Below are 13,132 nucleotides of genomic sequence, written 5' to 3'. Positions count from 1 at the left end.
CTCTCCTCTCCTCTCCTCTCCTCTCCTCTCCTCTCCTCTCCTCTCCTCTCCTCTCCCCGTCCTCTCCTCTCCCCTCCTCTCCTCTCCCCTCCTCTCCTCTCCCCTCCTCTCCTCTCCCCTCCTCTCCTCTCCCCTCCTCTCCTCTCCTCTCCTCTCCTCTCCTCTCCTCTCCTCTCCTCTCCTCTCCTCTCCTCTCCTCTCCTCTCCTCTCCTCTCCTCTCCTCTCCTCTCCTCTCCTCTCCTCTCCTCTCCTCTCCTGTCTCTTCACTCTGTCTTTCTCTGCCTCTGTCTTATAATTATCCAGCTTATCAGCAAGCAACTTATTCTAGCATTACAACATCACTATTTCACTCTGAAAATCACACATCTGTCGTTCCATCTGAGAGCGCTCTAACAACAGCCTCTCTTTACTCTGGTATTGTTTTCTATATGCAGATAACAAAATCCATCCTCATTTACTTGAATTTGTAGTGTCTTTTCCTTTCCCAATAGGTATCTTTTTCATATAATCATCCAGATCCGCAGACGCTGGGGAGCCCTGGTTACAGCGAGCATTTGGAGAGCCTGTCCCGGCATGTGGGAAATCCTACGCGGTGTGTCCGTGTCCTCACCCATAGGTGAGGCATCCAGAGTCAGTGTGAGCGGGTCCAGCCTTATATACTAGAGATCAGCAAGCCAGAATAGCTGGCACCTTTGTTTTGAGCAGAAAATTTCTTGTTTCATTCTCCTGTTGGATTCCACCCAAAGCCTGGCCAGGGCTTGGGGAGGGGGGAGACCAAAGGAGTTTGTAACAAGGCCAAATACATGGGTTCTCAGCATTGAACAAGGCTAAAGAAGGGAAGTTGGATACATTCTCTCAGCATTTCATCCTCGCTACTGATTATATTCTAAGCTGCATCTTTCACTAGTGAGCTTACGTACTTTGTTAATGATTACATACTAAGTTAGCAGTTTCAGCTTTGGGCCTGTTGTTCAGGCTTCAGTATTTCAATGCTTTAGCACTTTTTACATCAGCATAAGTCGGTTGTTATAACTTAGTACAATACCTACTGGCACAATGGTTATCAGTTATAAAATATACAGGATTCACCTATAAGTCAACTCTGGCTTGGGCTTGTTGTCCAAGCCTTAGCACTTCAGCCAGTGATGCATGAGAAGCGCTCTCATGCCTGCCCCGTGCTTGTGTTGCAGGCAGGGAGAGCTGGAAAGTGGCAGCTCCAGATGGGGCAGCAAACCTGGAGCCCTTCCAAGCACAGGCTGCTGTGCACAAGCAAGAATCCCCGGGGAAATGGAGCCAAGGGAAGATCACATTCACTCCCGCTACAAGCTTGCGATGGGCAAGAGAGCCAGGGAGAGCCAGGGCACGAGGGGGGCCTTGGAGGGGCAAGAGCTGCAGGCAAGAACCAAGCAAAAGGGCTCAGAGGAGCCCTGACAAGGGGCTGTGCTCAGTGCTACAGAGGACAAGCAGCAACACCTGGGGGGGGCACCCTTGGGGCCCACCCTGGGAGTCTAGAGAGCTTCCTCCCCCCGGACGCGGGGCACGAGGGCCACCTTCGTGGAGCAGGAGCAGCAGGCACCTGGCCAGCATGGCCCAAAGGAGCCCTGGCCAGGGGCCGTGCTCAGCGCTGCAGAGGAAGGCAAAAAACCCCCGTGGACACTCGCTAGCCCACCGTGGGGGAAAAAAAGCCTTCCTCCCCCCAGCTGCAGGGCACGAGAGGCCATCTTCGTGGTGCACGAGCAGCAGGCAGTGACCCAGCCAAAAGGGACTGGAGGAGCCCTGGCAAGTGGTCATGCTCAGTGCTGCAGAGGAAGGCAAAAAACCCCCGGGGACCAGTGCCAATCCACCCCGGGGGAAAATTCCTTCCTGACCCCAGCAATGGCGATCGGCTATTCCCTGAGCAGGTGAGCAAGACCTGCCTCCTCGTCCCACGGGCTGGTCACGCCTCCCAGGAGATGCCTGAGCCCTGTTCTCCCTCACCCTGGAGCCATCAGCCCCGGCCTGATTGACCTTGGGGGCAAGAATCCTTCCCACGCCTGGCAGGGCACCAATGGGTGCTCCAAAGCACTGGGACCCCTGGCAACATCCCTGCATCCCATTTCTTACGGCTGCTGCCCCTGGCTCCGCAGGGGATGAGGACGGTGAGCTCTGCAGTGCTCCTCAAGAAGGCATTCCCTTGGGCTGGCCACGGCTACCCAGATGAAAAGGCACCTCCAGGGGTTGGTGGTTCTTCTCATCTCCTGAGGGGTTTGTGTCTGTTCCCTGAAGGCTGAAGCAGGATTTCCATCCATCAGATGGGCTTTGAACATGGCCCTGCCGGGAGCTGGCCTTGCAGTGGAGAACCTCCAGGCGCCTCCTCCAGCTGCTGGTCTTCCTCCCTCAGCCCCCTCCCAGTAATCCCACCCTCCCCTCAAGGATCTCTTCTCGGATGTCTTCAGGCTGCCCCCGGGGCAGCTCTGGCGGGTGCCCCCTTTTATACTGCCCTGGGGCACTGTGACTGCTGCGTTGCCAGGGAGTGGCATTGTGGCATGGGGGTGGCATTGTGACATTGGGGTGACTGACAGGGACCCCCATGCGCAGCCCTGCCCACCCCCCTCCGCCCAGCACCCTTCGGAGGAAGCCTTTGGGGGGCTGGCCCTGAGGCAGTCGCTGTGCCCAGGAGGCCCAGGGGCTGTCCCTGCCCTTGGTGCCATGCTTTGGGCCCAGCTGCTGGATGTCCCTGCATATTCATCTGGACGTCTGGACTACGTAAATAAGGGCATTTATAGCATAGACATTCATTTGGTTGTGGGGATGCCAGAGGTGAAAGAAAGGATTTTGGTTCCCTCTGCATGAACCCTGAAGAGATGTGGAGAGCATGCTGGATTTCCTCACTACTCCTCACCAATGCACCAACTGGCATTTCCTACTACCTTGCTTATGGTGAGGTCATCCTCTTGGAAAGCAGTCCCAAACTGTTTCGTGTGCTTGACTTTTTCCTTCCGCTTCAAGAGCTCTTTTCCTCCTTTAGCCTTCATCCTTGATACCTTTCTTGAAAGCGATAGCCCTCTCAGCCTCTGTCTTGCTCCTTCTAGTCATCTTCTTCTGTAGGCTCTCCATGCCCCTAATCAACAGCTTAGTCTTTGTTTGCTTTCACCCTAGATGGACTTTATCTTTCTTGAACCTGAGGAATGAGAAAGGTCTCTAGTGGTACAGGTGAATTCTCACCAGGGCTTTGCACAATGTTTGCCTTTCCTGTGGAAAGGCTTGTAGGACTTTTGTTTGCATTTGTTAGAGAGTGTTTAGAAATTTGCTGGTGTCTAGTTTGGGGGTTTACCTGTTGTATTACTACTTTTGATCTTGAATGAAACACTTCACTGATTGCTGCTTAATTTCATGTGGCTGACAGATCAATAAAGCACTTGGATCTCAATTTGCTTGAAGCCACATGGACTGAGCAGGTTTTCCCTGGAGCACTCAGGAAAAACAAGTAACTAACTAATGCAGTTGTGTAGATCAGTTTAAAAAACCTCAGCTCAATATCCCTGAAGGAAAGTCTGCTGTATAGAGGGTAGAGGGCTTGACAACAAAACACCCCAGCAAGTTTGTTCACATCCTTGAAATGCAGAAGGACTGTTGGTCTCTCTCCCATAAGCCTGATTTCTTGAGTGGTCTATCAGGGGGAAAGGGAAAGCCAGTGAGTATGTTGCTGTAGGCTGCAGAAGACAGCCCCAGCTGGGTTCCCGTCTGAAATGAGGAAACCTTTGTCTGAGCAAACTGTCCTTTTAGGCAAAACCCACCATTATTCACATTGAAAACAGCCGAAAATGCTACTGCCCCTGCCTACTTCTGTTACAAAACAAGCATAATCACCTCTTAGAAACAACCAGGAAAAAATAACACACACACACAAGCACACACATATCTGCATCTATACGTGTTATCTTTATCTTTCTCTATACCTATCTCCTGGGTTAGTGCAAACAAACCCTCACATCACAGCAGTACTGGTCGCTCCAATGGAGGGCATGTGCTGAGGACAACCGTTAGAAACAGCAGAGCTGCAGCCTGGGCAATGGGGAGACAAGCTGGAGGGAACTGCAGCAGCTACACTCTTGCAAGAGCCGTTCATAATCAAAGGCAGGAAACAGGAGAAGCTGTGAAGGGACAGCTTGTTGCCGATTCATGTGATGTCCTGAGTTGGTACCGAAAGGGAAGGGTGGGCTCTAGAAGTAAAGGCTCAAGAAATAGTGACCTCCCTAGCTGGGAGAAGAGCCAGGCCGTAGGGGAAAGGAGGCGGTGGGTTGCAATCTCTTCTCTATGTTAGAAAAACACATGGCATGCAGCATAGGCTATATTTCAGAGAGCTTTTCAGGTATCATCTGTTTTCCTGACCATGCAAACTACCTCTCCTCTTACCATTCCTGCCAACATCTGTGTTACATTGATGCTATGCACTGATATATGCAGATAATGCATTAAATTACTACAAACCATCCCCTTTGTGAGTGTTATAATTCACTGGTATTACCTGTCAAGCTGGTGAGAAGTTGGGATTCAAATATTTCCTATGCCTATATTCTTCCCAAAAAAAACCCTCTACAGCACTACCTAAACCATAAGTTTAAGCATATAAACTCTGAAGTATCGTGGCACTGAAGGAAAATCACAAGCTTGTCAGCATTTAAATATATTATGAACAATCTTTTACGATGCTCCTTATTAGACACCTTTCTGCTTGAAGGGATTCTGTGTGCAGTGGCTAAACTCAATACTGATCAGAGAGAAACTAATTCCCCTACAAGAGAATGTGTCCTGTGTAGCATCTAAAAGGGATCAAACCAAGGAAAGCGAGCCTTGGAAGGTCTGAAGTTTCACTTTGAGCAAGCGTGCAGGAAGAATAAACTCTTGTTTTGAATCTGCTGAGTGAAAAGCTGAGCTGTGACTTGCAGAAGTGTGCTCCTGTGAGACTTCTTCTCTTCCTTGTTCTCCTCCCTTCAGGTAGAAATGTAAGAAACGATTTCACAAGTTAAGCCTGAAAAGCAGTGTTCCAGTATCAAAAATGCAGAGCATCAATTTGCCTCAATATACACACTGTGCCTGTGAACAGCTGCCTCTATATACAAAACATCAAACCACTTCAGAAAACAAAACATAAAAAGGAGTACACCTTTTACTAATCATCAATGAAGCTTATAGTTCTGCTTCATTAGGCGCACGTTAGCTGGTAGCCAAAATAAAAATAGAAATAATGAGAAGCTTGTTTTTCAGTCTGTAAAAATTCCTACAAGAAAGATCTCTAACAAGTTAAACCAATTCTGAGACTTGGATCTCAGGCCCAACAGAAACTTTCAGCCCAATGAGGAAGACAATGGAAAAAGAAAAGGCAGTGGCTCAATGCATGATTTGCCACAGTACACAGCAGAGACATTAGCAGAAAGAGACCATTTCTGATTGAAAGCATTCAATCTAGAAATGATCGAGAAGGAAAAAAAAAAAAAAACAACCCACCACCTTCTATGTTGCATAAAATCTCCACATCCTACCTTAAGATTAGAACTATTAGAAATGGTCAGGCAGTTGGACTAGATGATCATTTTAGGTCCCTTCTAACTCAGCTCAACTATTCTATTCTATTCTATTCTGGGAATTCACTCTGCTGCAAACCTCCGAGGCAATCAATTGTTCAGGTGACAGACACTTGGCAGAGAAGAGCAAATTCAGAAGTCTTGAGAAGGGTTACTGTCCTTGGTGAAACAGCCAGCAAGAGTGCTTGACAGTATTAAATATAAAAGGAGCTACAAGGGAGGAGCTATAAAAGGAGCAACAGGTTAATCAAAGGTCACCATATTTGTGCAGCATTCTTAGACTGCCTTTTTATTCAATATATGGATCTGGCACTGCCTGTCTTCCACATGCAGAGGTTGGTCTTCTTTGTGAAGAACAATGTGATCTCCGCAAAAATTTTTACCTTCCAGCAAACATTCATAGCACAAGAAGCAGTAGAGCACTGGAGTATCACCTGCCACTGATAGATTCTTTCAGGCACCTTTGAATTTGGAAGCACAGGTGATCTCTCTTCTGTTAGTTTATACAAACATTCATGATAGACAGTGAGCCCAAGACTGATTTACTAGCAGTGATAGACAATCCTGAAATTGAAATTTTCCACTCACCAGAAAGGCTGTAGAAATGGATAGCCTCTCCGCAGTATGTTCAAATACTGTATATAACCATATATCCCTTTCCCAAACACTTTGTTTTATATTTCCTGTATCTTAGCATGTATCCCCCCCACCCAGAAGGAACAGTATAGGCAAAAACACATCTGCTGCCTCTCACTAGTTCAAGCAATAGAGGTTCTCAGAGTTAGGAAGCAAACTGCTCAGCTCAAAAGCAGGAATATAGCCTTAAAATGGGAAACCATCACTTATGAACTGAGCCAAACATTCTTGATCAAAACGCTGAGGAAAATGGGTCTGACAGAAAAATCAAGAGATGTTCAATACAGCCTTTATCAAATACAAGTATTAATACTGCAATACAGTATCATACAGGAACATCTAGCCATTACTAGCAGTGATTGTATTGCTCCCTTAAGTCTATGCTGTCAAAGTGGCCAATAATTGGCAGACTTGATGCCACTCATTAAGACCAGCAAACCAGCACAGAAGTAGCTGATACCACTTAAGCACTTAATCTCTGTTTTGCTTTGTTTTGAGACTCTCTATCTGACATTAGGCATGCAAACTGAAAGACACGAGAGGTGAATATTTTGTGGTTCTGGAGAAGTAATGCATATGAATAATAAAGATTACAGCCAGTGTATATTCCTTACGTCAGCCTTCATAACACTGCTTTCTCTTAGCACTCATGACAATCCTTGATGGTTTTGGCAAATGTATTAGCTGAAAAAAAAAAAAAAAAGACAGGTGTAGCTTAGTAATATCAAACTATTAGCAAATTTGAACCTACAGACAGGAAGTCCCACCCCCCAGCTGCAAGGTATAATAGCTCCCCACTCTTTTTCACTTCTACAAAGCACAGTAAGGTTCATGCTACTACAACCAAAGCCAAGTGCTACCTGGGAAGAATGTTCTCCTGTTAAGTGAGGCAAATTTATAGATTCCCTTAGAAGAAGAAAAAAATTAGGACAATGGTCTCACTCTGATTGCGAGTACTCTAGTACTCGTAGACAAACTTTCCGTTCGGGTCAAATGAAATGCTTTGTGTCAAACAAACTGAAGATTTAGGAGGAGAAGGGGGCCAGAAAAGGGAAGGAAAGAAGGACATAGAGAGTTCTTTCAGCTGGAGAAAAAAATGTGAAAATTTGCATCTGCCATGATCTGTAACAATTTCTGAAAACAATTATCCACACAGAACTTCTCCCAGAAAAGAAAATGACTAGTAAGAATTTCATCAAAAAGAGGTAATTCAAAGCATTCTGCCTTGAATTGGCTAATGCCAGATTCAAATACAAAACCCTTAGAGGGCCTACAAAGAGTAAGACTTCCAAGAAACCAGTTTGGTTAGGTAATGGGAAAAACTGTCCTGTTTCACATGGAATAGAGAATAGTTTTCATTGGCTTCTAGTGGTAATTTTGATGACACCAGATTCAAAAGAAAGCTTAGAAGCATCTTTTTAAGGACAAAAGCAGTAGGCAAATGTTTTAAGCTGCTTCCTGGAGGTAGAATAATACCATTGTGATAATACAGCTTACAAGAATGTATGAGATACATAGAAAATATCTTCTGGTACGTGGTTTTGATACACACAAAAACTGAAAGTTGGCCTCAATCTCACAAATATTTGGAAACAGTATCTGCTATTGAGACTTGAGGACATATGACTGAGTACCCAGTATTCTGCCTATGAAGGAAGATGAAAAAAACATGCATTAAGGGGTCCTTATTCACTGTGTAAATGCAGAGTATCCAGAAAACCCTGTGCCCCTTTACCAAGTTGCAAGATAAATTTCAAACATGTTGTTCCAACCTGTAGCAAGAAAAATCTTTACTCAAGCATGCATCTAACATATATCACACAACCTCCCTAGAAGTTTGACTGATCACCTTTTGCTGAACCTCATTATTTTCACTCAGGCATTCTCACACTTTGGAATAGATTTTTATGTGTGTGAGTGGTGTACAACATATACATGGTCACTTCAGTTTAAATCCATCACACTGATGTAAGGCTTCCTTCCCAGTACAAAAAATTCCAGAGCTGAGGGCATCTCTCAGCTATAGCCATACCTTCTAAAAATATTACCTTGAAATTTTGGCTTTCAGGCTCCAAAAAATGGATTTGAGAGTAAGTCTAATAGCATTTGACTCTATTAAATTTCTGAGGAGCCTTCATCAGTTCTCAAGGAAGGACAGTGAAGAAAGTGTGCTGCACTCACCATGACTGGTTGGAAACAAGTGCAAAACAGGCTTCCAGACATTCACCCTTCTCATGGCAGATGTAGGTGTGTGAGTCAGAGTTGTTGGTGCTGCCTGCCCCTGCAGAGAACTAAAATTGCTTTTGGGCTGTGGGAATTCTTTACCTAGGGGTCTGAGTATTTCAGTTACACCACTGACAGGGTCTCCCAGTCAGGTATGTAATAGCCTCCACCCTGGTGCTCCGGGAGTCCCTTCCCACAACAAAGGAAAATACCGTAACATGCTGGCATCAAATTTGATGAAAACCCATAGACTTAAAGCAGATGCTATCAGGCCCACCATCATCAATGTGTTTAATGAATTTATATATGAAGTAAAAGTCTGATTTGCGCATCTGACTTCTTCAACAAATCACCAAATCCCTAACTCTATCAGGCTGTATCTATCCAGCATGTTGTTGTGGAAAAACAAAACAAAAAAATCTCCTCTAACTGAGTTTAGGAAACACTACTCAAGCTTTTTTGCATGTTTACCAGATTTATCAGGCTAGGGAGGAGAGTTGCAGTCCCCTACCCACTAGCACTGCCAAATGCAATGGGAATGCTCTGGTCACACATCTCCAACTCACACGCACAGCAAAGTCTGTGCCATCAGCTTAGCACTAAGGCTGCTCTCAAGTGACTTTTTCAGACTGGCAGCTTGCTAAATCTCCTCCTTCTCTCCTCCACCTTGCTTGATTATCTTGATAACCTCTTTCAAATTAAGCAGATCCCATTTAACAAATTCATTTTAGTTTCTCAGGCCTTCCCTTCAGAGTACCATTTTCCCAGATCTTTCAAAGCACAAGATTATTAGTTAAAGCTGTACATATCTGGTGATTTTCTGTATCTAGATGTATTCTGAAGGCCAAATTATCCATTAGGAACTTATTCTTGCAGTTCTATTATATTATTGCCCCAAACAAATCATATTAATGTTTTCTTAGTCCCCACAACATCTGAAGAATTTTCCTGGCAGAAAGTAAATAGCGGTCTCCCTTCATTGCTTTCACTGACTGGTTATAAGCAGCATTGGACTAAGTAACCTAGATGAAAATAACATTAGTTAACATTCTCATACCTTTAAGAAGTCATATGTGCAAATCAGACTTTTACTTCATGTATAAATTCGTTAAACACATTGAGGATTGAAAACATTTGGTAGTTTAGTTACATTTTGTAATGTAACTTTAAAACTCTGCTATAATTCATCAACTAAATGTATTGGTTAGTGAAAAGCACATTGATCAGTGTAAGCATAACTCCTGTACTTTAACAGAAGTTGTAGTGCAAAGTTTTGTATTTAGAATAGTTTTGGAAGAGGTCTTTGAGTGAGACTTTAAGAAGTTGTTTCATTTTGTGAGCCCACTGGGCGTAACTGAAGGAGTTCAAAATACTAAGTACCTTACCACTGCTTAAAAAGTATGAATACACTTGGGAATTTCTGTAGCATAGTCTTTACACTTTTAGGACAGATACAGGCCTAGCAATGACCTCTCTGCTGCTATCTGTCCTCTCATCATATATTCTCTATGAACAGCAGTAACAATCTCAGCATCTCATACAACTTTGCATCCAGGCTAGCTACTGTCATACAGCAACTTTCTTTATCTAGTTCTTCAAAATTATTATTTACAAGTTGGATTTTAGTACAGTGGTGTGATTTGGGGTTTTTTCTTTTCTTTTGGGTCAGTGTCATAATGAAAGAAATATTTGTTTAAATCCAAGCTGGCTGTAGTTTATAAGACATCATCATGTGGTGTGTTTGACCTCATTCATTACTTTTGCATATCTTAGAGTCAGTAAATTCCAAAAAGCAGATTTGTCATGTTGTCTGCCTAAACACTTTTGCAATATTGCCTCTCTGTTCTCTCTATTCCTTTTTTTTTTTTACTTTGCCAGCCTGAGTCACTGGTGCACTGGCAGCACAAGGGAACTCATATTTGTTAAGAATGTGGCAAAAATATGTGGTTATCATCTACCCTTAGCCCATCCTCCTGGCCGTATTGAAGGGGTTGATACAATTACTGTTTTCATACAATCACTGTAGATGTAACTAGCAAGGAAGGTATCCCTCCCCATCCGGCCAGCCTCCTGACAGTAGTAATAAACTAGCAGCTGCTGCTAGCGTGGCTCTGTCTTTGAATGACTCAGGTTTTTCCTCTTTGCCAAGGAAGACAGCAGACATTGTCATGATAATTTTCTTGCTTGGTGTGTGCTGATTCATTGCTGATGCAACAAGTGTGACACCTGAAAGTTAGTTTCAAAACAGACCCCTCTGAGCAGCACTGCGAACTCACTTCCATAAAAACAGAGTAGATTTCTCTCATGAAGTCTGTCCTTGAAATTTTGGCTGCCTCAATCTCTAGGGGAAGCTCCTCTTCTTTCATGTAAAGTACATTGATTCCATTGGACAATTTAAAATGCATTAGCCATCCTGCTATGAGTAATTTGGTAGTATTTACTTTGGCATTCGATTCCCTTTTCTCTCTGTGACCACTGATCCTGATACTGGAATTCTTTCAATGGATGTATGAATGAGCCATGTCTAAATCATCTTGTGAGGATTTTTTCATGGCCTACCTTTTCAGATTGCCAACGAAGCTACCACCATCATCAATAAAATCAGAGAACTGTGCCTTGCCTCTTTAAAGTGTATGCAAATCATAATGCAACCCTAGGGGAAAAAAAGAAACAAACCTTCAACACTCCAAACTGTCAGACCTCAAGCTTGCACTGCAGTTAATCACAAAAGCAAAAAAAAACAGTCTAGTGCAAGATGGTGTTAATTCAGACCTTCCTTCTCCCCATATTTTCTTCCCTTCCTGTAATTTCTCTTCCACTTTCTTTGCTTATCTATGGCTCTATGGTCCTCTTGTTTTAGGATTTTAAAATAATGATGGCTTTACATCTGTGTAAATACAACTGCTGTAAAATATGGCATTAAAACTTACTTCCCAAAACTGAAAAATCAGTCCTTACTTTTTATGATCACTCCATCCTCCTTTGGATTTGGTTCCTGCCTCCCACAGACTATTTTGTTTGCCCTCACTCTCCCCAGTCTTTAACACACCATGCAGAACTGGCCACGCTGATGCAGCATCCAGCATGACTAACACAAACTCTCCTCTAGTACAACTCACGTATGTTAGCAAGCCAGAAATTTAGTCATGCCTAGAAACGGTATTTGCAAAGTATGTCTACATGGGCAAAATTAATATAAGCATTGTGATGACACCCAGCCAGCTGAGACAGTGTTCCTGCTATACATTAAACCACTTCCTCAGACAGTGTTTTTCAGGTGCTTAGCTGGCACTGTTTCATTAGAAGAGCTCTGTCAATGACTTTGCTTGCGTCAACTTCAGTAGGCTGTGCTGTAGTAGTGCGTTATTATACAGGGAAATAATTTTTCAAGCACCTAGGTGACTAAGGACCATTAGCTTTGAGAAGGGCAATTTTCAAAAATGGTGTACAGCTGGTGGAACCAGGATGTGAGTGAAGCATTTTGCAGAGCAAAGAATTCTTCTGCTTCTTCCTATCGCTTCCCTATTTCTCTTTCCTTTCCTATGATGCTACTGCATTTCCTGGGTTGAACTCTTTATACCAGTGTAAAGGATAAGAACTTTTTATGACCCCATTTCAAATGTTTTCTGGTGTAATTCAGATCAGAATCTGAACTCATCTCAACAGGGAAAATCAGCATGGTTTGTGAGAGTACAGTACAGAGAACCTCAACGCAGCACAATACCATGGATATTTAACCTCGCTCTTTTCCTTTGCAGCACAGCTGCAGCAATATAATTCCACAGTCCTCATAAGTAAGTAAGACAGGACTGACTCCAAAACACTACTTTCCTGAAACCTGTCAATTTTGGTAGGATTTTGTATCATTGATTTCATACTGTTACAAAGAAAAATTAACTCCCCTACTTGCTAGACACATAAAGTGATGCAAATGTGCTAGGAAGTTTGTATTTTGTCATACGCTAGGTATTTTTGCTTAAATTTGTTCAGAGATTGCAAACAGGTTCATGTAAGTACTTATCCCTAAAGAAGTCAAATACCTTTCACACATCTTCCAACCACCTCACAGCCGAGCAATAAAACTTCCTTTCAATTTCTACCCCGTTCTCTCTGCAACGGTTTTCCGAGTTGTTTTATTAATCTGAAATTCACAGTTACATGAAGATTTCCAACTATGTTCTTATGACAGCAGCACTGTCATAATGCGATGTTCACCTTAACTCTTGATGCGAGTAATTCAAAGCCTCCTGGCTTGGTTTAACGCTTGCTTGACAAGGACAAGCTGTTAAGGCAGAGCTGTCCCATCCACTCAGGCTCCGAGACTGGGTATGGTGCAGCTCAACATGTCCAGGACCCGCTAGAAACCCACCATTTCTCATTAAATACAAAAGCGGCTGCTTAGTTATGGATGGAGAAGAGTCTTATCCCATCTAATGGTCTCATGCTGAAACACATGCGACAGCTCTTCTGGCACTGGACTAACTTTGGGGGGGGGTGTCGGAGCGCTGACCCCCGGGCAGGGCAGGGGTCCGTGGGCCGAGGAGATGGCGGTCGGCCTCCCGCCGCCGGCGGGCAGGGTCCGCGCAGGGCCGAGCCCCCCAGCGCCGTTAACCCCTCCCTGTAGCCGCGGCTGGCGGCCGGGCCGGGCCCCGACCTGCCCCAGCTCTTCTGCTTGGGGGCACAAGGGAGGCAGCGGCCGAGGAAGCGG

Source organism: Strix aluco, chromosome 1 (genome assembly GCF_031877795.1).
Source record: "Strix aluco isolate bStrAlu1 chromosome 1, bStrAlu1.hap1, whole genome shotgun sequence".
Classification (NCBI taxonomy): Eukaryota; Metazoa; Chordata; class Aves; order Strigiformes; family Strigidae; genus Strix; species Strix aluco.
Note: the sequence above shows the minus strand (reverse complement) of the source record.